This window comes from Aulonocara stuartgranti (assembly GCF_965226115.1).
Source record: "Aulonocara stuartgranti genome assembly, chromosome: 10".
NCBI lineage: Eukaryota > Metazoa > Chordata > Actinopteri > Cichliformes > Cichlidae > Aulonocara > Aulonocara stuartgranti.
The window spans coordinates 33,488,878-33,515,292 of NC_138946.1; the positions used below are offsets into that span (position 1 = coordinate 33,488,878).

General features: G+C 42.5%; 1 protein-coding gene across 2 annotated transcripts in view; it reads right to left on the reverse strand.

Moving 5' to 3' along the window:
• Window positions 1-26,415, reverse strand: part of auts2a (activator of transcription and developmental regulator AUTS2 a) — a 351,431-nt gene that overhangs the window by 265,942 nt on the left and 59,074 nt on the right. The gene's annotated exons all lie outside the window — the stretch shown is intronic.

Consider the following 26,415-nt stretch of genomic DNA (forward strand, 5'->3'; position numbering starts at 1 on the left):
ATTTCATCTTCGTGCAAGCAATGTACTACAGACTGTATCAGCCAGACAACTGGCCTGTAAGAAGCCTGCAGTCACACCAACAATCAGCAGTTAAATGTGTGTTTGACTGAATTTTTATATCTATGAAAAGCTGCTCATTACACACTGCAGAGCTCAAAAACAGCTGAATACCTTTTCACAAAAGCCCATTTTGACAGATAGCAAATCTCCTCTACAATAAGCAGAGAGTATTTGCTCTAAATTGAAGGGCTATCATGCAGAAAGGCTTCGATGTTCCATCACTAAATTTTCTCCAACAAAGAATAAAAGAACAAGGTCACTGACAGTTTTTTTCCTTTTCTCAAAGAACACAGTGGAGGTTCCAGCAAATGCCAGGTGGATTTAAACCATGGATGTGACACTTTAGTGCTACATCTCACGCAACACTACACAACCTTTTGTTTCAGTCACTGTAGCGGCCACAACCACAAAGTCCATGTTGACATATTTTAAATGGATTAATTTTTTTAAATTTATTATATTTTCAGCTCATTCTCTTCGATCCTTTTTCCCTCCCACCTGTCAGCTCAGACATTACCATGTATGTGCACATGGACTGTAATAACACAAGTCACACGAATGGAAACCAACAAATACACTGAAAAAGAGCCTCTAGTATATTTATAGAGCTCATGTTGGAAAGGAAAGGTGTCTGGAGCAACATCGCATTCAGATCACAGATTACAGAAGACAAGACGAGCTTTTCAAGGGATTTTTAAGTGTTTCTTCCTGTGTAGTCACTGAGTGGACAGACTGTAATTGCTTTGATTAACAGGCTTCTTATCGTGAAGGTGAAAGGTCACGGGAGTGAACCCTCTCTGTGGAACATGACTTGAACAGATATTCATAGCTACTGGATGACCTGCTAATGAAAGGTGACTCATTATTCCTCCGTGAGGCTGATAAATAAATGAAACACATATATTCATGGTCCAAGGATGAACTGCGATGACTTTACTGTTCTTCTTAATTCTCATGTGAAAACCTGATCATCCACTTCAAAATTAGCTGACATGCTCATAGAGCAACTGTAAAAACATGACCTCACTATGTTAGCATGCTGACATTAGCATGAACCTACACACTGCTCACGCTCTCTCTCTCACTCATGCATCAGTTGTGTTTGGAGGACTTTGATGTCACAGTGAGGTAAAGTAAGCAGGACTGATTGCAAAATGGTTTTAAATCAAATCTGATGGACAGAAAACAGGAGCGTGTAGCTGAGGGGCACACAGCGGCGCTAACAACAGAAACCCTGAACATTTAAGTCCATTTTGTCTTCTGTCAACATGAAACTATACAGGAGAACATTTGTCTTCATGGACAAACTGGATACTGAAAACAAAGCAATAAGATGAGTTACACAACTTGCAACTGCAATATGGGAGTTACAGAGTCTGAAAGCGCTCATCAGCACTAATAGGCTGCAGCTGAAGGGGCTGTGCAATGTATTACAGCCTCTACTGTAAAAGTTATCGAGCAAATCAGCTTTGTTATCTGAAGTGGTGACCTATTTTACTCTTTTTGTTAGAGCCATTGCTGTTAACAGCCCCAGGGAGACGTTTAAGCAGATGAAGTGGCTATCAGCATGGAAGTGCAAAGCTGCCGCAGCTGCACTGATAACATGTCAATAGTCTACAACACTGAGGCTGGAGAGACCAGCTCTAATGCAGTGTGCATTTGTAGCACCGAGACATGATGCAAGTGTACACGTTATGTTTTGGTTTTTTATGGAATTACAGGAATTTTATATTTACGGGCTTGAAACTACTGGACTGATTAAATGCATCAATATTGTAAAGGCCTTTGCACACTGAGCGTGCTCTGATTGGTCGAATCTGGAAAATGGAAAAAAGAAAATAAATATAGTTGTTGCAAATTCTGTGTTAACCTAATAATTTTAATCATTCTGTGACATGTAAGCATTTAGATTTTATAAAAGAGTAACTATACAAGTAGTATAGCTGATTCAAACCTGTGTGGGTCGTAGTTATTACTGCTGCCCTCTGTCTTTCTAGTTTGAATAAAACCTCTTAATCCATCAACATCTTTTAGGATGAGTTGTATTTGTTCAGCACCGCTCAGTGTAGACTCTCAGTCCAACAAACCCCAACTCGGTCTAGGATTTAACCCACAGCCCACAGAAACCAAAGTGAGCTTCACAGCTGGTGTACAGTGCATATAAGGAATGAAATGGAGGCAGATTTTCCAGCACACACTGGTTAGGGGGGGGAATCCAGCCCGTCTCAAGCAGCAGCTCTTCAGATGGACCACCTCGAAGCAACCTTAGCGTGCCGGCAGAGAATTACTCCAGCAGTTTCAGAGATATCCACTGCTGTCAGAAATGAGCTTGATGGGTGTGCTACTGGCACTGACTCACTAAACCATTTCTAAAGGCCTCACAGAAAAACAAGTGCATGCATCAACTAATCTTGTTTGCCTTTCCCGCCCACACTCATCCAAGGCAAATAATGTAACATGACATGTATTGTCAGCGCACAGAATAAGTGACAAAGTTATGATGAGGCTGAGAGACCTTCCATTGTGCCAGTCTTCTGCGTGCTTCTGAGCATTTAAACCAACTGATTGCCTGGAATAAATTATGCACAATATGTCTTGCCTGCTTACTGAACAATAGCAAGACAAATTCCTTATTTCACTGCCTTACGATGACACTGAAAGCAAAGTAATTGCTCAGCATGGCTCAGTCTGCACTAGCTTTCATTACTACGATTGTCTGTCTGTGTACAAACTAATTACAATGTGGCATTTAGTCACAATGCATATCTGCAGGTGTCCACGTGAGGGTTTGCCACAGGTTAATTCACTTTCAAGCCACATATTTCTGTGTGAATAACATTCAAGGCAAAGTATGTGTTTGTATCTACAACCCAAAACCCAAAGGTAAAAAAGAAAAGTGGTGCAGGGCTCAAGAGGGACACATCTGACACATGTTTCAACTATTATAGACCAACAAGTTATTTATAGCAGTTTAAATACGAGCACTCAGTCAAACACCAGTTTGACCCATAATTACCTGGTTCTGCCTCATCCTCACTGGCACCATTTATAGTTACCTTTTTTTATTTGAGGTCATTTGTTTGATGCATATTCTGAAATGTGATGTTTGAGAATAATGTATTTTGTCATCATTTCAGTTTATTTCAAAAAGTCTCAACAGGATCTTCTGTCAGGGTCCTGGGACTGGGCGACCCAGGATCCCTGAGCAGTCATGTATCATATTATTATTATGATTATTATATGTATTTTGGTATTGCTGCTGCTCTCCTCCATGATTGTAGATGTGAGTGTGTGTGTTTATGTCTGCGGGGATGCTTGGAGGATGGAGCTCAGCCACCTGCAGGCCTGAGGGGTGTGGCCCTGCGGAAGGACTGGCCACACCCGAAGCCACACACCTGCCGCTGATCAGGGCTCGTCGGGGGAGCTACTTAGGAGAGTCTTGGAGCTCCCACCGACGCGGGATCATTCCATGAGACTCCACGTTAGTCTTCTGCTTAGCTAAAGTCTGAGTGTATGCCTACTGGAATTAAGTGTCTTGACGGCTGCCTCTGTCATTTTCCCCTCAGGAGGAGCGTGGAACCTCGGAGGGCAGCAGGCACGGGGTGTGTGTGGACACACGGCAGTGGAGAACACGGAGCACGGACTTTTGGGAAGACACGACACGGGAGTCACGGGAGAGCACGGGAATTTACTGTTATTGTTTCCATCACTGTAAATAAACGCACTGTTTATACACAGTACCGCGCCTGGGTCCTCCTTCCCCACACATCCCCACGGTCTGCCAGCCAGATCGTGACATCTTCAGCTTTATTGTGAAAGGTTTATTTGGAAAATAAACAAGCGGACGAACACGCTGGGTTTACCGTCGTTGTTGCTAATGACAACGTGTAAAAACAGTCACTTGTCCGTCCGTAGTGTGGTCATAGCCGCTACAGTGACCATCAAAACGATATAAAATATTCCTGTAAAGAGTTCATTTTGCGACACCACAAAACAAAAGACAGCGCGATATGAAACGACAGAAGTTTTCATATCGTCATCAGATATCGTCATATCACACAGGTAGCATACACACAGCATCAGAACAGAACACTGAACACTACCTAGTCTGACGGTCTCCTTTCTTGGTGTAACATCCGGACGGTTGGTTCAGAACTCGGTATTAACAAGAAAGCAATGATTAAGAAATCAACAGGTATAAAACCATCAAACTCTCAAACCTCTGTGCGCTGATGTTAGGGGGTTTTTGTTTTTGACATTTGGATCAAGTCTTTGTCTTTCCATACGAATCCTACAAATCTATATTAAAAATTATAGATGTATATAGATTAGAGTTAAAAATATAGATTCATAGACAATTTTATCCACAATTTAGGCTACGTCCACACGTACACGGGTATTTTTGAAAACGAAGATTTTCCGTTTTCGTTTATAAAAAAAATCCCGTCCACACATAAAAGCCAAAAATGAAGGAAAACGCTGCTAGTAACATGCCAAAGCAGCAGGTGGCGCTATATTCCTATCCGTGTAGAAATGTTGGCCAATCAGAAGTCAGCCTGGGTGGGAAAGAGTAAACAAAGATGGGGCATAGAAGCAGAACTGAATCGTATGTGTGGAGGGACAGTAACTGTGTGTGTATATGTAAGCATTTAAACACTGCAGAGAGTAAAATTAACAGTATTTTGTCAAAGTCCGCCATTGTAGAAATTAATTTCACCGAAACAATAACGTGGCGCACAGTGTGACGTCAAAAATGTTCTCCGTTTACCTCGTCCACACGTAAACGCAAAAACAGAGTTTTTGAAAATCTCCGTTTTCAGTGACCGAAAACGCCGTTTACGTGTGGACGAAAGGCGCAAACGCATAGAAAAATCTGCGTTTTCAAAAATACCCGGGTACGTGTGGACGTAGCCTTAAATTTGATTGTTATATGTGCCTAAATAGACGACGCTAAACTGGGCACCTCTCTCATTAAACATCACGCAGGCTGCAACAGAAAGAATAAAAATCTAAATATTCTGTTGCTCTGCGTCTTAATGATCGAGCATTGATACCTTCGACGTACACGATCAACGTTTCCTTCTCCTTCCTGGTATCAAAGAGGCTTAATATAAACGGTGGACAGAGATCACTGGTGGAAAAGCAGTGCTTGAAGCAACTGGTTAAAAAGCTCGACCCAACATACAACATTATGTTTTATTATGCGCAGCTCCTGCAGTTTCATGGTTCAGTTACTTCAGTTATTGTGAAATGAATTTCCAGGGAAAACATTACCCGTGCTTTGTTCTTACCTCTGACATGTGTCACTGCTGTTGCTCTACAATGCTGCTGCTGACACCTTGTTTCAATAGATTCACACTTTAAATTAGGAAGTGTGTCATCAGCGGTGGTAGCTCAGTGGAAAAGAAAGACGCCGCCTCATCTACTTACATTCAGAATTGCTGCTGTCTGCAGGCCGTATACATCATAGTTTTAAAAATATATATACTGTCAGAAATATTATCACAGATTTAGCCCATCTCTAACAGCTGGAGGTTTGTTTTAATAACTACCTCAGCCTGATTACAAATGCTGGGTTAAGTGAAACCAGATAACTGGCTCAGATATCAATCCTTGCATCATGAATGTGGAGATGCTCTCACATCAGTATGAACCGAAGCTCTGACAGAAGTGTCCAGCCAGTGAGTAGTTGAATACAGTGCATTACATAACATTTCCTGAATATTCCTCTGGGCCTTACACAGTAGAAGTGTCACAGAATAAATGAGGTTTTATTTAAAAATAGAAATTACAGAGCTCCTCCTTTCTTTTCATCCTCGTTTGTCTTGCATTTTAAAGCCACCTTTGAGAAAACTTCATGCTTACAGTGACCCTAATGTCCAACAACCTTTGATTAACCTCCTGAGAACCAAGGAAAAATGAACCTTCCCAGTTTACTTTGTGATTTTCTTCCTCTTTGGAGCTAAAAGCCTAAACGCACGAGAAACCAATGGAAAGCGCAGGATGTCCATCGGGACTTAGTAGGGTGGCTTGAATAAGTCAAAAGATGCAGACCCAAAACAAATGACCATTACAGAGGACATAAATGAACAGGCTGGTTCTCAGGTTCAATGAAGTGAACCCAACAAAATCAACCCGTCCATATTTGTCTTATGGACAAAAGTTAGTTTAGAAGAAACAGATTCAAGAAATTATAAAAGAGAAGAAAGACGTCAGGAAATAACAACAAGTATAAATAGACCGACTTCATGACTGATGACACCGCTGCATTCAACACCAAGCTCTGCAAACACACAAACACATACCTTTGGCCTCTACACGACAACAGAGTAAAGAATAATTGGAGATCTAATGGATGCTAATAAAGCCTGATCAGCACAATCCCTCCTTGCTGTACTCTAGGACTGAAGTGCAGATTAACTTCAGGTAGCTGGTTAGACTGAGAAGTCTGTCCTTGACCTGATTATCACACGTTCAGCATTAAGACGAGCTGAGAAGTGTTGGCCGTAACTAACTGCTGCATAATTCATTGCTGCTGTTTGCAGTCATGTAACCAATTATAAGTGTGAATAGACTCTTTGATCCTCTAACCGAAAATGTTCGAACTCCGGTACACGTGCATGAAGTAGTCACTGGTTGAGAGTTGACACGGGAAACCTTGGTTCTAACGGTGAGCTAAACATCAGCTGCTCGAGTTGGTGTAAAAATGTCTTTCATGCCTCACGGAGATCAAAAAGAATCTTTAGCTACTTCTAATCACCAAGAATGAAATACGTTTCACAGAAATCGCTCAGAATTTGGAAAACAAACTGAAAAAATGAGAAGCACAATGTTTCCACCACAAACGTTGTTAAGCCTCGCAGCTTAAACTGGCACAGGCAGACTTACTATTGCACTCAACAATTAATGTACAGTTGTCGGTTTGCTTTATGTGAAGATGGAACAGCAGAGCGGAGTTTGCCAAGTACATCTCTGTACACACAGCAAGTGACGAGAGTGAGACACCAGGGAGTTTATCTCCCACTTAACAGCCAAGGAAACAGTGATTCATGGTTTATGTAGTTCACACACACAGAACGATTGGTCTACATTAATCTTTAAAGCACCACTGGATGGATGGATACTCACTGAGACAGCTGATAGGAGGTTAAATAAGATATATCAGCTACAGCGTAGTTGTGTAGAACACCTTTGGTTGATGAGTCAAAATGTTAGACTGTTTAATACAAAATCATTTCAAGTAACTTCTAGATTTTCTCCTGATCTTGACGCTGAAACCTTGAGCTCCTATTTGACTGAGAAACTGGGCAGGCCGGTGCAAATGTAGTGTTTATAAGACTGGGGAAACCTGCAGTGAGCTGGGACTGAAGACGTCGCCTGGATGATGACGAAACGTTTCTCCCCCTGAAAACATCCAGATGACCAGAATCAGCCTTTGTGCCAGTGACATGTCGCAAAATCGACTCCCTCCATCAAAGACTTGGATCGCTTCACGTTACTGCTGAATGCGATGAATTAAACTTTTTTTACTTTTAGAAGTAACATCAGTTAGAAAAACAGAGAGCTGAGGTCAGACACAGGAAAAACTCTTTGAAGAGGTTTTAAGTCGTTTTGTGAAATGATTCATTTGAAGGCGGATCCCTCTGACATTTTCAGTTTGCTAAATCCCAAATTTACAGTTTTTTCTGATTGCTTAAGCACATTTTTTGTAACTATTGGCTAATTTTGCAAAACTCTTCACACAAATAAGAAAACCTGTCACCCAATCATCAAAACATTGTAGTTCTCTTGCAAAAGCAAACACAGCTAGATTAACTCCTCACACCTTCGTAAAAATGGTGTTTCCGTATCAAACAGTACACACGCCATCATCTACTAAGCACACAATGCGCCAACTGCACACTGATGGTATGAATACAAAACACATCTGGCTTTTGCTTTCTCTGTGCACAAGGTAGGCTATGTCAGTTTGAGCTCATACTTCTGTCATAGATCCATAAGCATAGAGGGATCCAAACTTCAAGTACTGGTGTTTATTCAAACACATCAAAACAAACACAAGTGTTTATTTCCAAGTATAGGATTATTTGCAATCGCCATAATGACTATATGGGTTACTTGGTCTGCAGTGAACATGCTTCCTCTGCCCCCAGCATCTGGTCATCTAGCAATTCTGTAAAGTACAATTTCAGTATTTTTACATCAATGGTATTGGTGTGTTTCTCATTGGCATACGGCAGTGCTACAAATCTTTGTGCGAAGTGACTGTACTAACCGATTCTCAGGGTCATTCCACGGTTGATGACATGGTCCACTATTGTAGCTCTGATGTTATCAGCAATTCTATTTCTTACTCTTCCTACCCTTCCTCTCCACTCCTCCTTGTCCTTGTCGTCCTCTTCATCCTACTTCTTCACCTCCACATCCTCTTCCTCGGCCTCCTCTACTTCTCACTCTTCCTGCTCCCTCCATTGTACTCCGCACACACAGCTTACCTGTATTATAGTGCTTAGGCAGATTGCAAAGTGAACTAATTATCTAAAAAAGTTTTCACATGTGAAAGTGTGCCAGACAGTTGGCAAATTAGTGTTAATGATAGCCATACATGTGTATACTTTTGCTAGGAGTGTGTTGGAAATTTGGTAATTGAGTGTTGTGCAGTGAATTGTGCCTACAGTTTTGCAAAGTGTGTGTTACAAAATTGCAAACTGAGTGCAAAGCAGTTTTTGTGCTTTTAGTTTTGCAAACTCAGTGAGTGGTTTTGCTATAAGTCTGAATAGTTTTAGAGATTGTGCTACAGGAATCACAGTTAGGGTTTAAGCAATCAGAAAAAACTGTAATCTCCAAATGTTCCTGTAGCAGCACAAAGTCACACTGGCCAGAACACAGAAATATTTCACATGGTGTTCTGCTACATGCCCTTATAAACTGCTGTGCTACAGTTCTGTTTATGGGCCTTTATAAGCTTTAGAATATGAAGAAAAAACATTTTTGCTGTATTCTACAGCAACAGTAACCATTACCTGCCCACAAGGTGCCGAGTGCTACTGGACAAACACAAGTGCACATCATCTTTGAAATACAGGAACCACTCAGACTATCCCTGAGTGCTCATCTTGTCACTGAGCATTCAGGTCGTGCACCGTGGATGACCGTTTCTTCTGAAAGCAAAGAAACGCCGCGCAGCTCGAGAGGCACAAGACAGGAAACGTGGAAGAGAAGGGCTCGAGTACAAGAGGAGCAAAACTACTGGATACAAGTGCAAATCCATGTGGGCATAAAATGAAGAAAAAATACATTTGATCCAAAGAAGTAATATTTTTTAAAAATTATGAATAGGGATGGGTATCGTTTAGGTTTTATCCGATACCGCTGCCAAATCGGTACTTTTGAAACGGTGCCGGTGCTCAAACGGTGCTTAAAGAATGGAGAACACAAAATTGGTCCAAAAACCTCTCATATTCAGCTGTTTTTTTGTAAAAAGATAACAATGTTAGCCTTTTCTGCAGCTATGGGGCATATATGGTATCACTCTTGGCTGGAAGCAGTGCTTAAACAATGGAAAAAACACAAACTTTGTCCTAAACCTCTCATGTTTAACTGTTTTCCACTTTTTCTTTGGTCATTTTAGCCTTTTTGGCCAGGGTGAAGGGAGTATCTGCCATCAAACAAGAAGACAGCCGCATGTAGCTATGATGGTGTTTGCTAGTTCACCTTACCTGCATTAATGTAATAACGTGGTTAGCCTACTCAAAGTAAATTACACACGAACAACATTAAGCTACTCACGCAGAGAAGAACGGCTGCTGCTGCATCATCATCCTCATCATTTCTGATACACTGGCAGGGCTAGGGGCCAGGACTCTCCTCTTCGGGGTTTTTGGGGGATGTTGCTAACTCCGGGTCAGATAACAGGCAACCCACGCACAGTAGATGCACTCGGTGTGAGGTCTCGCAGCAAGCTATCATACGGCGCATTTCTGGGCTTTTAAAAAAACGCTATACGTCGCCAGGTGTTTCATCGGATTCGAGGTGTTGCCTCCTTTGACAGTATCACAGTATCAGCTTAAAGCACTTGTTGCTGCTGAGTTTGCATATTTTGCTGTGAAGTACAGCCAGACTTTGACCGCTTCGCCTTGGACATTTTTAATCCGTAGCTCTGCATAAAAGAACGCACGTACCTGGACCCGCCTACTATCCTCGGAAACGTAAAATGATTGGCTAGAAGTGTATCACAGCTCAGGAAAAAAAAGCACCGAAATAAAGCACCGAAATGTGCGCTGCTTTTCGGTCTGGTTACTACCGTTTATGTCAGATGGCACCGGACACCGGTACCCATCCCTAATTATGAATCAGTGTTGATTCATGTGGTGTTGAATGACAACAATACACTTTATGAATAAAAGTGTAAACACACTAAATTAAGCCCTTAAGTGCCGACTGTGAAGTAGCTGAAATAAATACAGTTATATTGCAGAACGCATGAGAGCAGGCAGGTCCAAAGCATTTGTTCCACGTGCCTCAGCTGCTGCTGTCTGAGCATGCTCAAACAATTATCTCAACACAGTGGCTCGTTTCACCCGTTATAATTTGTATTTTATAAGCAAAAAATATATATTTTGATGTACAAATATCATTTTTCCCTTCTGAAAACCATCTTTGGTGTCTCAGAGTAGATCCAGCTGCTAACAGCCCGAGTGTTTCCAGAGGCGGAGGGGATGAGCTCGTCTAAGCCAGACAGCTTTCAGGAAACGATTTCCCTGAAAGACTGAAGCATCTGCAGGATGTTTGCTCCTGCTTGTGTCGTCGCCTCGTTTCTCATAATGCCACAACAGCGAGACCTGACACAACAGCGTCCGCTTTAAAAATGCACACAGCTCACATTTACAACGACACCTAGACTGGCACTCGTCTAATCACAGACACTTTCCCCCCATCAGAGAGATGGGTGTGTGGGGAAAAACCAAAAAGGGGATATCCTGTGGGTGATTGTATGATGAGCCAAAACCAGGTCCGAGCTCCTGCCATTAAACAAAAACTGATTCTTTTTCTCTCAAAGCTCAGAGAGCTAAAGAAGAACTGGAGTTACGGGAAACCAGTTTCCATCTCTATCATTTCATCTCATTTGTTTGGGAATCAGAAGAACAACTGATTCCCAAACAAAAAGAAAGCAGCATATAAATCCTTAAAAACCTGCTCTGTCACTTTTTAATTACAAAGTATGGTATAACACGTGTATCAGCAAAAGGAGATTTGTACTCGAGCCAAAGTCGGCAGATCTGTTTGTATTTATGACGCAGCACATGTCAGAGTGCACGCGTTTCCAGTTCCCAGTGATTCCACTCTAACAGTGCCAGTACAGCTCTTATATAACTGATATAAACATATTGAGCTTGAGCCATAAGAGCCACCAACATTTACCCTTATTAATAAACATGAGGAGGAGATGGAGCCTGTCAGACGGCTGCTTTTATGGTAATCACTAAATAAACAAAGTGGGCAGTGTTGCCCTTTTCATATGTAAGGAATGCAGCAGGCCTTTTATTCATACGTACATGTAAAAACACACACACACACACACACACACACACACACACACACACACACACGCACACACACTTTCTGTGATATCCTAGAGAGGAACATTTACTAAAAGTAGCAGGTCATCGATTCTGTTTACACGAATGCGCATGACATGCGGTGACGACCTGAATAAGCAAAGCATATTGCGAAAACAAGACTAAGTGCAGGCTGCACAGATCAAATGAGAACAAACAGCAAGGTAGAAAACAATGTGCTGCAACAATCCCAGGCTGATCGGCACGGCAGGATGATCTCAGCCTTTGAAGCTGCCCTTGTTGGCTTAAATAATTACAGCTAATTGCTGACAGATGTAAAGGCAAATGAAGCATTTCCTTACACGGGAGAGGGAGTGCTGACGATGACCGCATGTGGTCAAAGCTTCAATCCGATTCTCCCATTTGATGTTGCTAAAGAGGATTCCCTCTCAGCAAATCAGGCCTGTTTGTTAAGCTGTCTGCCACGTACACGTAGGAAAAACACAAACAGGCAAGAAAACATGAAATGTAGCAAATATAATGGTAATCATGTGACCACTGAAGGTCTTTTAACTGCTCAATATTACGCTCCACATGTTTGTTCAGTAACAGTATCAACTTTTACTTCATGGTGGTATGTGTAGCTAAAGTAAGCAGCGTTGGTACAGAAGTGTCTTTGTGTAACCTGATGGCACGATGACAATATGCTCTCAAAATATAACCAACTAACCAACTAATAGCTCGAGAAGTCACAAACCCTTACCAACAACAACAACAACAACAACAACAACAACAACAACAGCAGCAGCAGCAGCGTAGCTGAGCGAATGATGTTTGGTTATAAAACCCTGGTTAAAAGTCCAGAGTGACTAATTATAAATAAATGAAAACATAAAATACAAGCACGTCACATTTACTGTCATTCCACTGTCAAAGCAATTAATCAAAGGCATTAACAAATGAACAAGTACCATTTTCTGTTAACTGCACGGTGGTTAGCACTGCTGCCGCACAGCAAGAAGGTCCTGAGTTCAATTCCACCATCGGGCCGTTTGCATGTTCTCCCCGTGTTTGCGTGGGTTCTCTCCGGTACTCCGGCTTCCTCCCACCGTCCAAAGACATGCAGCTTGTGGGGATAGGTTAACTGGAAAATCCAAATTGTCACTAGGTATGAATGTGCGAGTGAATGTGAGTGTGAATGGTTGTCTGTCCCTGTGTGTTGGCCCTGCGACAGACTGGCGACCTGTCCAGGGTGTACCCCGCCTCTCGCCCTGTGACAGCTGGGATAGGCTCCAGCACCGCGACCCTGAAAAGGAGAAGCGAATGGATGGTTGGATGGATGTAATAATTTATTTTTTGCTCAGATCTCCTCTAAGCCTCGGCTGAGAATTCATGCGGTCGTGTAAACAATGACCACGAACAAGAAGAGAAACAAGCAGCATTTTGCTAACAAGCACGGTTTCATTCTCCTTGATGTGCAAATGAACCTGTGAGAAAACACAAGAAACGTGAAACTTCTGGATCCTCTTCTCACAGTTAAACACGAGACATCGTCTCTGAGTTGATCAAACTCTAATTCTAAGCTCTACTAATGAGCTTTTATCTTCAAACAATACATTTAATGGAGGGAAAGAGCTGGGGGGTGGGGGGGTGGGCACCACCAAACATCTACAGCGATTCCTCTTTTTTGTGCATTTTTTAACTGCTAACGCACAGATCAGCTGGCAACGTTACAAAAGCATGTCTGTGGGCAGCAGAGCACCACGTCTGACGCGTAACCAACACAAACATATGTAAGCGCATTAAAAAAATCCCCACATGGCAAATCAGAGCTAGAAGGCAAACAAAAACATATGGTGCCAAGTGTGGAAGCAGACACAGCAGACAATTACAACACGACTCTGCCGGCGACTGAAAATCAGGTTGAACCCGGGAAAAGTGAAGCCGTGGAATCATTTTCAAGCTTTTAAAAGACAAACCAGGGTTTCAGGAGAGCTGAGGAGAAGATGATGATGATGAAGAGGTACTAGAAGCAAAGAAGTGGCATTCACGACCAAGAGAGGGCATCATACAGTATCAGAACACCGGTTGTGGTGTAGTCTGTGGCAGGACTAAGACTTTATCATTGCCAGGACTGAATAAAGATCCAAAGAGTCAAACTGCATTCAGGTTCCTGCCAGTAAGTTACAAGTAAATGTGGAATGACAGATATTTTGATGAATCAGTGGAAAAAGACGGATCCCCACCAGCACCACCTCCTGAACTCAGGATGTGTGTTTCCTGAAAGTGTCCAACGTTACTGCGAGTCCAACGTTTTCTCCCAGATGCATCATTAAACCCGTCGCTGTGGCAAAGAGGCCGGGGGACAGTGTTACACTACAATCACACGGCACCAACCACTCGTTATGATGCAGCAGGAGGAGAACGAGCCAGAGAGGATGAGTCACAGCTGGGTGTGCTCACCTGGATGCGGAGGATTAACTCTACTGTAATTAGTAATTATTACCCAGGGACGGATGGCAAAAACAGGTGAAGAGGCTTTTCACTGCCATTATGGTTGTTATTGTTTTAGACTCATTATGTGTACATGTTGCCGCAAATGTTAGTGACCTTATGTTTGCTCACGAGCAGCTTGATGTTAAGCATTATTATCATGTTGTGCCTGTTTAATAAACACTCTCTCGGTAGGCTCAGACTGAGTCAGCTTCAAATTAAAATCTAAAAGCTGATCAGTTTGGTATTTTCAGCTGGTACCTAGAAGTTCTCAGATCTACAAAATCTAATTTCTTGACCCAGAGAGCCCAAAGAAAATGTTTTCACTGTCACGTTCATACACATGACCAATTTAGAAACACCAGTAAACGTAACGAACTTATCCGTGGAAGGAAATCACACGAAAACAACCCCGGACCTTCTTGCACCAAGACATCACTGCTACCATAGGGCGAGAGGCAGGGTACACCCAGGTCGCCAGAGACACACAACCACCCACACCTAACCCCACTAACTGCATGTCTTTGGACTGTGGGAGGAAGCCGGAGCTGCCGTTGCCATGTTTGAATCGAATGTTTCAAAAACTAACCCCAAATAATCACATTTGAAACATGCAAAATGTGACATTTTTAGCTAATACTAAGGTTTAAAAGTAGGCCTACATCTGCTACTCGTGCTTTGTTTTGCTGTAATTTGTCGCCCTCCTTTATGCTGGTGAAACACAGAAATATTCATTAAGATGTTTAGTCCTTCAGCCATGCATCAAATTCCTGGATGCGGTGCCACAAAAATGACGGAGCGTAACAAATTTGGTCTCATTTGCCGTCACTGGCAGCAAACAAGGAAAATATCGGGCAATAAATAAGTGCATCCATCACTCGTATGAATATTTAATAGAAGGCAAGGGCTGACTTTCCAGTGGGGCTAAAAGGGGCAAGTGTTACCTCCCTTTTTAAAATGAGTCCATGTTTGCAGCATTAAAAGGAAAAACCTTCTTGGCTTTGTTCTCGCCTACAGACAGACTGCACTTTCTGCCTCCTGGATCTTCCCTGAGAGAAACTCCACTCAGGGCCAAGAAGAAGCGTCTCCATCAATGCTGCAGAACAACACACACATTTTCTTCACAGCATTTCTAACTGTGTTTACATGTTTCCACAGCTTAACTACGGTGAACGTCTACTGTGAAGGTGAAGCACTGAGAAACACAATGATATCACACAACGAATTAAGACAGAAGTCTCAGATCTTTACTCAGACTGAGCGACAAAGTTCTTGCAGTGCTTCTGTCCTCTCAGACCTTTTCAGCCCATTTGTTGTCTGTCGTTTTAAAAATAAAGTTTTCTGTGCACACCGGAGCCAGAGCAAGCACCACTGAAGGAAAAACAACCTCTCCTGGGATTTGGAGAGAAGGGAAACCGAAACGCTTGATTTCACTCAAGCTGCGTCTTTGCAGCAGCATCTCCCTCTTATTTCTTTTCTCCTCCACCTCCATGATTCACAGCAGGAAATCGTCTCAGGCAGGGAGCGTAGAGCCGGTGACGCTGAAGCCTTCCTGTCCTTCTCCCCCGCCCACAGCCAACAACGGACTGCCGTCAGACGCTGAGGATCGAGTTTTAGGAAACTTATCAGCTTAATTGGGATCTCTTTGTAAAGAGGCTGGGGAGCCCCAGAGGGGAAACACATTTGTCCAACATGAGGCTTCACGCTTGTCCGGTGTAACAGGACGTGATTAATTCTGTTAATGTTGTCACACCTTTGGTTACAGTAAAGCGTTGGAGGTAATATCAAAAACATGTGGGACCATTTAGAGGAGCAAATCATCAGGAAGCGGGTTAACGGCCGGACTCTTTGGGTTAACCTCTCTGCGTTCCCCGTCTCATTCCTCAGCTCTCCAGACCAATGATGTGATGTTTCTTTTGGGACGCCGCGGCTTCAGGCAGAATAGTGCAGGTTGCTTAGCAACTGGGTACAGAAAGAAGATCATTAAATTGCACTGATGCTCACTCAGTTTTTGTGTCATGAAAACCTGTTGCCCCGACCCACAGTGAACAGGAATCTGTCCTCACATGAACTCTGATGGATGTGCTGTGCAGCCTCAACGTGATGGTGGCGTAAGAAAGATTCATAACAAGGAAGCAAAAACAATTAAATATAAATAATTCACCAAATATTGCATCGTTTAGTCAGTTAGTTAAATCGTGTCATATTAACACAGCTTACCTCATCTCAGTGAATATTAAGTTAAATCAATGCAGCGCACTGAGCAGAGTCTATTTCCTGTCTGTATGAAGACCGAGCACCAGAGAGCCGACACCTGCACTATTTATAGCCCGCGGACATTAAAGCTAACGGTGTAATACGAGGCCGCGCACTCGGCCCTGCACCGGTAATTAGAAACCCAGTGAAAGCTCATGATGTCCACAATAGATGAGAAGACGGCGCCAGAAGAGACAAAACACATTTCCAGGTTCCTCAACTAGTTTTAGTTTTACTGTAACAGGATTTTGGGCTCAGAGCTTTCCCAACGCTCTGCTGCTCCTATAACGATTTCTACGCCACAGCTACTCAACTACACAACTGTTCACTCAGTCCAAGCCTCATGTGAAGAACCCCCGCCATGCTTTTACAACAATAAGCCTTACAGCTTCAAATGCAGCAAAAACACAGATTATTGCAGTGAAAATTAAGACATTTTACTATGGTGGCTCTGAGAGGTCAAACACACTGAAACTTGTAAGAGCACACAAAAAACACGATGAAGTAAAAAACATAAATCTCCCAAACACAACAAGTGTTTTTGGGGATGGACCAGCTGCAAGTGACAGAAAGCAAACAAAAGACTGAGACGTGCTTAAAATGAGCTGAGGATTAGGTAACGTGTGTTTTAATGGCATGATGGACAGCTGTTCATGTCAGCGTCTAGCCCGTTGTGTTTTATTTATTTTCTGTGCTTTTTCAGCCTGATGGTATTTCATTAAGCTTCAGTGTGTTTGACCTCTCAAAGCCACCGTACATTTAGACCAGGGGTCCCCAATCCCAGTCCACGAGGGCCGGTTTTAGACGTGTCCGTGATCCATCACAGCTGATTTAAATGGATAAATGACCTCAACATGTCTTAAAGTTCTCCAGAGGCCTGGTAATGAACTAATCATGTGATTCAGGTGTGTTGACCCAGGGTGAGATCTAAAACCTGCAGGACCCCTGATTTAGACAATTACTTTAATGTCTGCACTGAATTAACTCTGGCCTACAGGATCGTGAGCTTCCTGTACTGAATGAGGGAACAGGCGAGAATCAAACGTGTCTTCTTTGGCTGCTGCGAGCGCACATTCAGCTTGGAGAGCTCAGGACAGAGCTGCTAATAAATCAGCTCGTTTAAACACAGCCCATCACGTGTGCTCGAGTCTCACGCAGAGCATCCGTTTTATTTGATTCAACAAACAAACCTGCTGCATTTTGACCCTGCGAAACCTTTCATGTCTCATCTTCACTAAAACAATTCCATTAAATGTAGAGAACATATGGAAACATCCATTACACAGTGAAGAATCAGACTTCCAACATCCCAACTAATTATATTGAAATCTATCAAACTTTGATAATAAACTGACACTGTGACAAAGATCTAATGAAAATATTTATTGCAGCACCTGCCTGAGCAGGAGCCAGATGCAGCAGTTTAAAGCTGTGAAGACGCAGAGGGATTAACGAACAAGCAATTAAAACATTTATTGCCAACATCTGGTGATCCAAGACTGATAATTCGTGCTGAGGCTGCACTGAAGTCATTAAGAGTGCGCACGAGTATATGTGCAGCTCAACTACAACGACTTTCCACTTTAACTGAGGAGTCCCTAAACCTACGAACTTCAGTGTTGAAAGAGCCACCGACGGTATTCCCTACACGTCACCCAGCGACACAGGGAACTGAAGGAAAAGCCAGCACGGAAAATATGCAAGCAAGGATTACGAGCTCTTTCCTTGCACTTAACGTTAGAAGCAGGATGTTACGCTGTTGATTCACATCATCAGCCAACAGTCTGACCGACTGAGCTCCTTTTATTAGCAAATGCTCTGAGCTGCATTCCAGCCTCACAGAAACAAAGAGCTTAGTATCCTCATGGGAACGACATTATTTTAAGACCCCTCCGAGCTCTTGATGGAATTTTTATCAGTATTCCCACATACATGTTATATGAAGACGATTTCGGCTACTCCGCTTTGTTACATTGGACACTTAACACTACTGGATACGACACCAGAACACCAGCGTCTCAGACCTGCACTAAGGGCCACTCGTCCTCTTTTTGTTTCATTTACAACTTTAGTCTGTTTTATTTCAGTTGGTCTAAACATCTGTGACGTGTTACGGTGCCCTCCTTATCAGCTTTCATTTTGTGTTCATCGTTCATGTTAGTACATGTACTGTGTGAGGTGATATATTAAACACCTCATACAGTACATTTGCAGAACGTAACTGACTTGATACATGATACATGCCCTGCGACAGACTGGCGACCTCTCCAGGGTGTACCCGCCTCTCGCCCTATGACAGCTGGGATAGGCTCCAGCGCCCCCCGCGACCCTGAAAAGGATAAGCGGAAGCGAATGGATGGATGGATGGATGAACTGACTTGATACCTGTTAGGACAAATCTGTAATTTGTGCTGTAGAATCAAAACGTTCAGAATTCATTATATTTTTCCCCTTTTTCCATAATTATACTGTGTATTTTATGAATGTTAAATACAGCAGAAACAAGCAATCTCAACACTTATGTATGTTGTGCACGATGTCTCAGAAAGCGGAGCTCAAAGGGTCCTTACATCTATTACAGAACGCAGATTAAACCACTTGTGGAATATCGTACAAACACAGCCGCTCTGATCTTGTGTTTGGGGTCGAGGACAGTTCAGCCCTGCTTTAAAGAAAAGACAAACTCTAGGCTTGTATGTGATCAGCAAGTTGTTTTAAAAAGGGGCAACGCTTTCATCAGTTTGCTGCACAGTTTATATTGCATGAACTTTTTCAACCTGCAACAGTCTCCATGTTTATATGATCTGACTTCACACCTTTATTATGAAGCAAACTGACAGAGTCTGTCTTGCTTGTGTGTTTTCATCGTGGTATCAATTGGTTCAGTAGCCAAAGCTCCGCAACAGCAACACTAGAAATTCCATTAGTTTTCCTGACTCACAGAAATGAGTTCACTTGAATTAGAAATCAAAAATATATGTTTTGTACGGGTCCATCGTGGTGACGAGAGAGCTGAGTGTTAAAGTGAAGCTCTCGATTTACCGGTCGATCTACTCTCACCTGTGGTCATGAGCTGTACGAGATCGAGGATACAAGCGGCAGAAATGAGCTTCCTCCGAAGGGGGGGCTGGCCTCTCCCTTAGGGAGTCCAGGGTGAGGAGTTCGGCCATCCAGGAGGGGCTCAGAGTAGAGCCGCTGCTCCGCCACATCGAAAGGAGCCAGTTGAGGTGGTTCGGGCATCTGGCAAGGACGCCTCGTGGATGCCTCCTGGGTGAGGTGTGCCGGCATGTCCCGCCGGGAGGAGGCCTGGGGCAGACCCAGGACACGCTGGAGAGATTATATCTCTCAGCTGGCGTGGGAACGCCTCAGTGTTCCCCCGGACAAGCTGGAGGAGGTGGCTGGAGAGAGGGAGGTCTGGGCTTCTCTGCTGCCCCCGTGACCCGGATAAGCAGCAGATGATGGATGGATGTTTTTTACTAGCTTTTATTAAGTTACTGTTAACTGCAGGTGAAAATATCCGTTTACTCGTTGTTTTTTAAACAAATGACTTAAAGCAATCAGATAACAACAAAGGACACAAAACCATTATCTTACCAGTAGGAAGAAGCTGATGACTCTTGTCATCACCTCCTTTTGTCATCAGAATACAAGCACTCTGATTTTTTACTTGTTCCCCTCAGTGCAGCAGTTCGTGAGTAGATTTTAACGACTGTGTTGGGATTATTCCTCACCGTGGTTCTTTGGGTGCATGATGACATATTAGATTTGTTCCAATAAAAGTTGTGTGTTTGCAGTTTGGTCCTCCAGGTCCACACAGATAATAACTGCAGTGTGCCAGATGCAGAGTTAACTCTAAATTAAGCCTAATTTAGCCACACTGGCTGGTTACTTAACAATCATAATGCACGGCATGCATTTTTAATTTCTCTTTGATATTTGGGCTTATTGGGGCCCGATGAATGTAAAAACAAAGAATTACCAGTTTGTGTTTTTCAGTATTTTTGTTTTTAAGAAAAATCAGAGCCATTTATGAGGATATTCGTTTAAAATTTCAATAGAACAGTAGCAGTATAAGTGGATATCAGGCCCTTGTAGAGCAAAATTGAGTATTTTGGTCTAAATAACCCAAAAGGTGACGTCCACATATGTGGACGCAGGTCCTAGGAGGTTAAGGTTTGAACTGTGATCTGAATGTTATTTGTACAGAAACATGGCTGAATCTAAAGGTGTCGGACTTTCTCACCGTAGGTTATTCGTGCATCATTATGTTCCTTCTGCACAGCTGAAACAGTGACACACACACACACACACACACACACACACAAATGCTACCCAGTGGAAGCATAAACTACAACTCCTGCACAACATGTTCTTTAAGTGTTGGAACGGTACGGCGTGCTGACGATAATAACCTTGCAGATTGTCCTTTGTCCACTCACTTGCTGTTAGCTGTTCTGGCAAACATGGTGCTGTTTGTATTGTCTCTGTGAATACTTGTTTGTGTCGTGACTTCATAATGTTGTTCTCCATTTATTATTATTTTTATTGTTCATGTCAACAAGCAGATGTTACTGGAATGTGTCACCTCGTACTGCAAAGCCTCCTTTTTTTCATACTGACAACATTCATGGGTTTTTACAGCTGCATCTTAGAGGAGCAAACATAGTTGTGGGGAAAATTTCATTTTGATTTCCACATTTTATCGAGAGATTAAACTTGACTTGGGATGAAAGACAAAGAAGGGAGATCTAACAAATCTGCAAGCTAGTAGAGTTTAAATGTAACTAAACACAAGTGTGCACAACCTCTTTAAATGGTTTAAAATTGTCACATGAAACTAAATGATGCTTTGTGACTTTTAGTGCAGCATGCATTTCCTATTCCACTTTACTTATTTAGTTTTTGTGTTATGGCTGTCCATATGCATGTCTTTCTATATAAGGTTAGCTAATTAGAGTGTACCCCTGTAAGCCTGTCTGTGCTTCATCGTTGGCACTTATGTTCTCAAGCAGCACTAAAAACACAAATAATAACAATCGTCTGAAATTCTAATCTAACAGTGCTGAGCTTTGACTGTATTTGGGAGAACTACAACAGTTTTTCCCTGTTCCAAATAATTCCCTCGGCTCTTAACTGTGTAACAGAAAGAGAAGCGAACAGCTGAATTCATCTGTCACATAAAAGCTGTTTAACCAAGTGACTCTCTGTAAAATCTAAGCTGCTATAAAAAACAGATGGCTTATGATAAGTGTTTTGTGGGTACTTTCCGTGGGTTTGTCATCACAGCAAACAAGCTGAAAGATGAAAATGCTGTAATTTTGCTTTCTGTTTTGCCCACTTTCTACTTGAGTGATTTCTCAGAATGTCTTTCAGCGAGAGAAAAAGGTCTTAAAATATCCAGGCATTTACAGACGTAGGTGGAGGCAGCATGAGAAGATGTCAGTGGATTCGCCTCCATCACCGCTGGGTGCTGCAAGCAAGGTGCTGCTGCTCTGACTGAGAGCTGCTCATCACTGATACCACAGCAAATTCAATTTGCGTATTTGTCAGACTATAATATCAATGAACGGCTTTATTTTCATACATAAAGTGAAACAAAACAGTCAGACAGGTCAAACTTGACTCATCTCATTCACAATAACTCTCAACATAAAATCCAGAAGGACACACTTTTTCAGTACGTTTCTCTTTCACAAATCCATCAAAGTCTTCTGAGTTTAACAGTTGGACGAGATCAAGCATGCCCGGATCCCTCTCGTCATTATCCGAGTCAGTCTCGCTGCTGTCATTTAGCTGTTCAGTACATATCACCCCGCGAGGCTCCTGATTACGGCAGCCGCAATGCTCCGACAATCAATCCAGCGGTGCGGCTTCGTAACTTAAGTCGTACTACAACATTTATGACTGATCTCTGAGCGCCGTGTAGCACATAAAATCGGATTGAGGTCAGTAAGCACAACCAGAATTCATACGTAAGGCGCACCGGATTATAAGGGGCACTGTTGGTTTTTGAGAAAATTAAAGGATTTTAAGTGCGCCTTATAGTTGGAAAATACGGTAACTTTAAATCAGTGTCAGATTTTTCCCCAGAAGCCCAACGACATGACCCGGCTGTTCAATATAACGATAAATATCAGATGAAGATAAGAAAACGTTTCATTTTACGCTCTCGTTTGTTTCGTGCTGTCGCAAAATAATCTGTTTACAGCAACATTTTTCATCGTTTTGATGGTCACTGTAGAACTTCCTAAAGTTCTCTCTTTCTCTAATATTTAAAATAATCACAGTGAATGTTTTTACGCGTCGCCGTTAGCAACAACGATGGTAAAACGGGAGCCGTTCACTTGTTTATTTTCCACATGAACTCTTCTCAATGACGCTGAAGATCCTGTTGAGATTTCTCAAAATAAACTGAATAACATGAAATAGTTTGCAGAAGCTAAAAAGAGCCGTAAGGTGCTAAAAAATAAAGCTAGGAACAGGCTTCTCCCTGCAGCAGCACGCCGTGTAAAGAAAACTCGACGCCCAGCTGGAAACACTTCATGCAAGTCGAGCTGCCCGATAAATGTCTCATATGAGATTTTGGCCATATCGCACAGCCCTACAGGATAAACATACATTTTTATGTGTTTTATATTTTTAAACTTGTCTTTTTTTGTTTGCTTTTTTAAAATAAGCTGAAAGTGTTAACTTAGCCAGTGCATCTCATCAGTTTCTCTTTCCTAGAGCAACTTCAAACATACAACAACAGAAACAAAACCCACACAAACGTCGTGGCATCGTTTAGTTTTACCAGCTGATAATGTTTATTTTAGGCTGAGTTTAGCAGGTGAGCCTGATTAATGTTCGGCATCACTATGGGTCCTCTTTACAAGAATCCTGACATTTAAAGAAAGAAGTGTTGAAGAACATGTTGCAACCCTCTACATTTTAACACACACACACTCCCCAGATACACACACTGCCTAATTTAACCATCCCCTGAAAGGACTGCTGCCATCTGCCCGAACGAATGCGAGTTTGTTTTAGAACTTAGATTTTCTGCTATTTATCCATAACTATTGTTGCAATTCATTACTGCTCTTTTTAATTTGATTCTTTTTAAACTGTAGTGCTTATTGCACTGTAGAGGCTGGACGACATACGAAATGACAATAAACTTCGTGAGTCTTGAACCAGTTACATGTGACAATGTAACCAATACGCAACCAAGAAAAGAAAAGAATCTAAAACCTGAACATAACAGTCAAATATACGTCACCCAACATAACTCCACACAACAGTGTAGGAACCGCCTACCGTATGCTTTTCTGTCCACTCTCACAATATCAGATCGAATTTAGCTGAAGTAACCTTCAAAAATGGAAATGCGAAAACAAATTTGAGGTCATTCGTGTTAGACGCCATCATTTCTCATCATGAGCTCTAAATGTGACAGTTAAGTTTGACTTTCAGATCTTGGTGATTTCTCTGAGCTGATGATGTCAAAGTGAGACCAGGTCAAAAGAAGTTTTCAGTGCAAAGAGGAGCACGTTGACATCGATGCTAACCTGACCAATCAGGATAATCAGGTGTACCAGAGGTTGTCTCAAAGAAAACTCAACTCCCATTTTATATACAGCGGTCCCTCGTTTATCGCGGGAGTTACGTTCTAAGAATAACCTGTGATAGGTAAAAGTAATTTTTTACAATTATTATAGATGCTTTAAGGCTGTAAACCCCTCACTGCACACTTTATTTCTCATTCAGACGTGAAAAACATATATTCAAGAAGACGTTTGTGTGTTTGTGTGTTCAGGCATCAGGATATACAAAGACTGATTTGCTGAACATATATATTCATATATATATAAAAATTCAACAAAATCATCTTTTTGAATGTTCAGCAAATCCTTTCTTCTTTGTATATCCTGATGCCTGAACACACAAACGTCTTCCTGAGACTAAAGCTACAGAACTAGACAGTCGACGTGTTCACCGTCATCTTTCTGGCTCGTTTAGGAAAGCCTACATGTGACGATATCTTAAAAGCAAGATAAGAAGCTTATCACCAAATGATACCCACCAAGTGGAAGCAGCTATAGCAGCTTTTGTCATTAGAGGTGGTTTAAGGGCTTCAGGCACATATGATTGAGTCAACCGTGCACACAAATTCTGGTGCACTTTCACAACATCAGCTGGAACAGAAATGTTTGGTGAGGTTGAATAAAGCTCACGTGAAAGCTGCTGACTGGTCTGTTCTAATGCTCGCTCAGCCCACCCAGGATGGCTCAACAACAGACGTTCTGTCAACAGAAATAAATCAGCGAGCCGCTGCTAAGGTTAGCACCTGTGAACATTAGTTAACAGTCTGTATAATTATGTTATCTCAGGCAGCAACGGTGCTGCAGTCCCAGGGGGTGGGGGTGTTCAGGCTCAGCCATTTTTCCTTCATCATCACAATCCAACAGAATGCAATTACCAGAGCACGAGATGCAGAGATTGATACGTCTGTCTTAGGAAAAGAAAGTATACGCCACAATTAAGTGCTTAATCCATTTCACACTGTTAAGCATTCATTAAAACAAAATCAAACTCAGCGCTGCTTGAAGAAGAAGCCAGACTGAAGCGACAGATGAAAACCTCGACAAACTGCAGCACTCGTGTTAAGCGTGCGGATTTTAAACGATCAGACAACAGGCAGGAAAAAACAGTCATTTCAAATAGTTTGTTAATGGAATATTACACAGTGAGAAATACATCCATATGCCACTCCTGTGGTGCTTTATTATAAGCAGCACTGTGCCTGCCATTAATCAGCCAGAGTACTTTTCACGGGTTGTGCAGAGTCAGGAAAGCGTTTTATATTTTTATCTACACAGACGGCACACGGTCTGAGGCCAGAAACACCCAGAGAGGAGCGTATGAAGGGCAAGGATCAGGCACCCAGTGATGCTGCGCTAACATGAAGCTGTTTAATAAAGTCCAGTATGGCAACCCTAACAACATTTTCACAAACGTGGAGATTTCTCTTAGCAAAGGATTCATTGCAGCATCATTTACAGACCAAGTGATGGAACTTAGTGATTGTTGACTCTTTGTTGTCCTACATTCATCATCTGTCTGTGCAGCATCATCTATCACATTCTTAGAAAAATCTATTTAATGCACAGCAGAGCAAGCATGCACTGATATACACTCGTATGCTTGCCTTATGTAACTAAACACAAAAACACGCAGTCATCTCCTAGCTTGAGCTGCACTGAGTATTTAGAGCTAACGTCTAGCTCCACCTGCATGATTGCTTGATTTAGCTCAAAGCACTAATGTTCATGGGCTGAATGGATCCAGAAGCTGAGCAGCACCAAGCAAATGACAGCTTTTACAACTTCGAAGAAACTCCTGAAAAACACACTACAGGCCTGACATGTGGTACACTGGCAGGAAATATGTGTTGCATCCAGTTTTATGACCAATTTCCTGAGGGTTATGCCTCTGCTTCTGCAAATTCATAACCTCACGGAGGAATCTGACACATTTTAAGGACCTGCCACTCTGTTGCGGTCGCACACCCAAGGTTGCCCTGCAGCACTCCTGTCTCTTTGTGGCATGGGGGTCCCCAGGGGAGATGGACTGCGCAACCAAAATATGCCAGGGCTCTGTGACCTCAATGACAGTCCATTCTGCCCCCTTTCACCCGCCTGTCAAGCTCCCCTCGGGTCTCCGCTAACTACGGATGACAGCTTTCAGCACACTGACATGAGAAAGAGCTATAATGTGTCAGCCAGAGATAAACTTGCCTCCACAACAGTTAGAGGTTATCAAATTATCAAAGCAATTGCATGCTGCTGATGATGTCAACGCTTTGTGGGAGCATAAATAATGGCTTGTCGGGCCGCCGATTTCACCTATACGTCAAACCGAGAGAGGCAGCACTTTGCAGAAGTGACACCCTGTCTCGGTGAAATCTGTGCCACCTGTCACCTGTCAGACACCCGCTGCACAAAGTCACTGCCTGCGTGTGCGCTGAGAAAGTCAGAGCGGGTAAGGGGAGGCGGTACAGTGAGAG